Source organism: Hibiscus syriacus, unplaced genomic scaffold, assembly GCF_006381635.1.
Source record: "Hibiscus syriacus cultivar Baekdansim isolate YM2019G1 unplaced genomic scaffold, ASM638163v2 tig00111366_pilon, whole genome shotgun sequence".
Taxonomy (NCBI): Eukaryota; Viridiplantae; Streptophyta; class Magnoliopsida; order Malvales; family Malvaceae; genus Hibiscus; species Hibiscus syriacus.
Window position 1 is genome coordinate 79,319 of NW_024063071.1, and position 6,029 is coordinate 85,347.

The following is a 6,029-nucleotide window of genomic DNA, read 5'->3' on the forward strand; positions in this document are numbered from 1 at the left end:
AATCTGCATAGTATATCCCATAATGTATATGGTATGAATTCATATCATATTTAATAATATTGAATGAATCATGTATCAAGATATTAAATATATACTTATCGCAGTTCTAAAACTGAATATACTAACATAATCATGTTATGCACATGCACTCACCTTAGCCTTGTTTGAATTGAATCAATTATAACCCTTCGTTTACTTTGAAACAAAGTCACGTTCCATATCTACATAAGCATAATTTTCAAGATGGTTATCAGATGCCCAAGTCTTGAAATTAACCTCTAATATCCTACCAATTTAAGGGATTAATAGTTTAGTCTCTCTTCTTTCTTTTTTTTTCATTATGGGGGAATCGGTTCCCCCCCTGGGGGTATCGATTCCCCTCTAGCATTCTGGAATTCATACTCGTTTGAGGGGGAATCGATTCCCCTTGAATGGGTACCGATTCCCTTAGCCCAGAAATCTCATTTTAAGCTCGAAAATCACCTTATTTCAGCTCAAACCTTCCTATTTCACTTCCTTTAATACTCCTAACTTTAATACACATACTTAAACTTATTCTTATTCCCTAATCACTTCTTTAACTTCAAATCTAGTCATTCCTATGTAATTGCAAAAATTATACTAGTTTTGCAACATGTTCAAATTCCTATTCTAACACTTCCTATCCCTTAATTGACTTGATGACAAGTCAAATTCAACTTCCAATTCTCAATATAAACTTTATTTCGATATTTCATTCAAAAACTTCAAATCTTTAAATCCTCATAAACTCTTCATTTTGTTGTTTTAAAGCAAATTAATCCTTCCTTAATCTTACTTAGCATCTAATAATCAAAACTAAACTTAAATTTCAGCACATAATCAGCTCAAGAGAAAACTCACCTTTGCTTGGCTTCACACGTGGAGAAGAGAAAATGAAGAAGAAAAGAGAGAAGATATTTTTCTGGAAAAATCCCCCATCCTTATCCATATATATATATATCATTTAATTATAATTTTCAAGTCTAATGACCATTTTGCCCTTTAATTCTTTGGATAATTACTATAAACTTTTAGGAAATATTTCCGAACAAATCATTAAACTATTAAACTATTATACTTTAATCACCATATTCTGAAATTTTACACTTTTGGTCACTAACCCGTATTTTGGGATGTTACATCCATGAATTAGTTCCACGTTTTTATGAATAATGAAATGCATATGCAAAATGCAGATACAAAAATGTTGATCCCAACGATGAATATCATTGAATAATTTTCTCCATAAATAAAAGCCTTCACATTATAAGACAATCCACATTACAAGCATGCCTTCGCTTAGATGTTGAGTCTGAAGTGGATCACTGTGTCGTCTCGGATCTTCGTCCTCGAAAATGATGCCCCTTAAGTGTTCTGTAGTCTTACTACGTTACTGCCCCGACGATGGTGAAGTCAATGCGTCGCTCCTTGATAGTTACTGATGGAATATTCGTAGATGAGAATCTACTGTTGAATTACTCTTTGGCTCAATAGATCGTCGTTTCAGTCTCGAATGTTGCACAATCTTCGAGCTCACCGTTTCATCTCAGATCTTTGTATTTAGAACTGATGCCCCTCAACGATCTTTGGATTACTCTTCGGATCAGTGGATCGTCATCTTGAATGCTGCACGGTCTTCGAGCATATCTCATTCTGGTACTCTGCCTTCTTTTTAGCCCTCAGTTCATGTCTGTGTATGTGACTGCTTGATTGAAATTTTTTATCTCTTATTGTGAAAAGTTTCTCATGAATATCCCCTTACGGATTAACATTATTGCCTTATATCATGACGATGCAATGCAATGCAAAGAAGGATGAAAAATGACACAAACAAAATAAATAAGTTAGTGTATACAAACAAAAGAAAAGAAATTAGTTAGTACTGGTAAGATAATTGATACAGATAAAAATGTTATTCAGAGATGGATATAACACCTACCCCGTCATGATATCTACCCGAACATGCTTTAATTAAATAACATTCCTACCCGGACATGCTTTCTACACACAATGATTAATTCAAGAAAAATAATTCTAACCACATGGTATCTAGTTCGCATGTTATTATTCAACATAATTTAAAGCAAAAAGGAAAGGTTCAGAAACGTTCCTCCTTTGTGTACACCTATTTTGGGTACCTAATGACGGACATAGGTTCGATATGCCTATACCTAGGGTGACCGTTCTACGGTTCACTATATGCATGGTTTAAGCTCTAACAAGAAAATGAGACTCGAATTGTCCTTAATGTCGGTGCCCCATTGGGCTGCCAAACCCTCGATCCTCACCCATTACAGGTTTCGAACGGAACGAGTTCAACTCGAGGGGATTCACTACCTTATACCCATACGAGGAATAAATCCCTACGAAGGTATAAGATATGTATCCCATGGGTTAATTGCTAAAACTCATACGAAGAATAAATTCTTACGAGAGTAAAATAATCACCTAGACTAATTTGGATCGAAGCTCGTGTCTAAAGCTCATGTTATGCAAATGCACGTGATGTGTGTGAGGAGGAACGTATCTACCTTTGACTCAAAAAACGAAAAGAAAAAAAACTCGACAAAACTTGGATCAACCTGAAAGTAAAAAATCAAATGTTAGTATGACAACTAAAAATGAAGCAATTAAAAACTTCAATAAAAGGATCATATATTAACTAAAGACTCGAACTCATAAATTCGACCACAACGACAACGTGTAAGCGACCTACAGCTTGACTCTCTTAAAAAAAATCCCCAGCGGAGTCGCCAAACTGTCATAACCATTTTTTTAGGTAAAACAATTAAATATTATTTTAAAAAACGATTATGACTTTAATTTGGAAAAATTGGTGATATGGAATTAATTTGATTTAAATTGAAAGGGAGTCGTCATCGACCTTTGGGTTAGGTAGGTCGAATAACCTAAAAACGTCTTTTAGAAACAATTTTAAGGAAAATCATTTTTATAAGACAAAAATTGGTCTGCGTAACCAAAGATTCGATTTAAAACGGATTCGGGAGTCGATTACGTATGGGGAAGGATTAGCACCCCACAACGCCCAAAAACTGGTATTGTGTCGCTTACACGTTGTCGTACATGATGGAAAATATAAATTGAATATAAAGTTAAAATGTGATCCATTTATTGAAATTTAATTAATTTACTTCGAATTAATTAATGTTAGGGAAAATTCTTTAATTCGAAAAGAAACTTCGAGATTAACAATCCTCCAAGGGAAAGTTATCTCGTCTATTTCTTATCCGTAAAAAATATTTCCTCATCTATTAAAAATACAAATTGAATATAAATTAAATACGGACAATTTGTATGAAATAAAATAAATTGTTATTTACAACAATACTCATTGCATCATTTGAATTACAATAGAAACAAATTAATTAGTAAAACATAAATTGATTTATTTCAAATTTTCCTTTCGTTTGAATGTTGTATTGAATCGCACCTCCTCCGTAAGGTGATACTTTTCACACCCATTTTACGACGAATGTTCTTGAAAAATTCGAATAAATAACATAAAATGTTGGTAATTAGATATTTTACAAATAAGTCATATGTAATCACATTGAATAAAATGAAATAAACATTAATAATACATTTTCATACATGAATATACAAAGGCAAAAATTAAATTTAATTAATAAGTATATAATTGTATATGATACAACATGTGTATGAAATAAAATAAAAATAAATTAGTGTATGTATAAGTATATTTGAAATATGATATATGTACATAAATATTATAGCATATGTTAAAATATATACCTGAAAATATGACATACAAATAACATAAAATAAATAAACTTTATAGACAAGTGACTAAAATGCATAAATCTAAAATACAATATCCATATCAAAACAAACTAAGAAAACGAGTCATCTAGGGACTATAATATAAACGATGGAAAAGTAAAGGCTTGAAATAGGATAACATAACTTTTCATTTAATGGCTACAACAGAACGTTACAAATACACGGGGACCTATAGTGCGATTTACCCTAAAAATATGAGAAACACGGGTGAGTTTCTTAACCTGCAGGGACTAAATATGCCATTAGCCCCTTAAAACTCAGAAAACACGGGAATAGGGTGCCCAAAACGACTGCGTTTTGCGTTATATATATATATATAATTTAAAGGCCAAAAGGACATCCCCTTTCATTTGCATCGGTTTCAAACCGAGTGAGGGGAGAGAGAGCTTCAAACGCTCTCAACTCTCTCCTCCACAGAGAGAATAAGCAATGGCCACCTGCTGAACTCACGGCTGAACTCACGGCGGAGTTCACGGTGGCCTGTGGTGGTCGGAGAGAGGAAAACACCCCAAATTCATCCTCTCATCCTACCCAACCCGAAAAACCACCCCACTTAGCACAAATCTCACCATAAAACCCTAGATCTAGAGTTTTACCTTCGAAGGTTATGACGACCGGTGACTGGCGGGCTCCTAGACCTTTAAACCGAGGTAAGACTCTCTAATCTTCTCCTTTTTTCTTTTTGTTTCGGTGGTTATTTTGATTTTTTCCTAGGTTTTTTCTTTTTTTTACCGAATGTTTCCCCTTTTTAATATGTTCTCTGCTTTTTTTTATCTCCCCTCTTTTCTGTCTTTTTCTTCTTTTATTGATGCATGTGTTGATATCTTCTGGCTGATGGATGGTTGAGTTCGTAGGGAATGATATCCCTATACTCATGTTGCTATCTCTTGGATTTGATGAGATTTGCTTGGATTTTTTCTTCTAATTTTCACTGATTTCTCTGCTACCTCACTGTTGAGGGTCACTATCGATGATGTGTTATAATCGACTCCGACGGCTCGGCGACGCGGCTGGCTGTTGATACATCTAGGGTGAAACCCTAGGCTCTACACGATCTGGATCATTGAATGGGTCCAGATCCAATGGTCAGGAGTGAGGCGGCGCTGGAGCAGAGAAGATGAAGCCCTAGTTCTGCTGGGTCAGTTACTGGGCCGGTTCAGGTCTTGAACGCTGGGTCGGGTCTGGGTTCCAGATGTTGAGTTTGGGTGTATTTGGGTTTGGGCTGCTTGCTGTAATATGGGTGTTGGGCTTAGCTAGTTGGACTCCGGGATTGGGCCTCTTGTAATTTGGGCTTCGGGTAAAGCTTACAAAAAATTTGTAATAATAATAATTATTAATAATAATAATAATTAATAATAATTAATAATACTAATAATAATAATAATAATAATAATAATTAAATGGTAAGAAAGACCCGGACAAAAACGGGTGTCCACAAATACCATGTCATCATTGATTTTTTTTAAAATATTACATTAACAGTTATGTTAATTTTTTAATGCTGAGTATCAAATTGAAACCTAAATAAAATGTTATGTATGATTTTAGAAAACAATAAAGTTTATGTATCAAAACGGAAAAAATAATAGTTTAGATAATAAACGTATAGTTTATCCTAAAAAATATTACTTTTAAATTTTAATGTTATTTCCGAGTACTAAAATAAACTCTAATCATGATGATAATTTTAGGTTTAAATAACAAAATTTGTATTATATTAGTATATATTAAACCCAAGACACAATTTTAAAAAATATTTTAATAATTGATATTTTAAAATTATTTATATTTTAAAATAAACTTATTTCTAGTTAACTTAAAAAAAATTAACTTACCTTATTCCCATATATAATGGAGTGAGGGAAGGTAAGGTAGTAGGTTACCCGCCAAGTTGAGAGCAGTTTTCATGGAAGACCTTCGACAGCTAAAATTTATGAATTGTCCACCGTAATACTCAATCTCACGACCACAAGATTAAAAGCCTTGTGCTCTACTAACTGAACTGGACGATCAATTCTCTAGTTAACTTAAAAATACAATGGAAAACAATATATTTCTTTATAAAAAAATTAAAGTAATTTTCCGCGAAACATAAATGTTTACTCAACCTGTCTGTATAGGTATTTTTTTTTATCTCATTATCTGCTTTTTACTGGAATCAATCGTCGAGAAAAGCAAGATCCTAC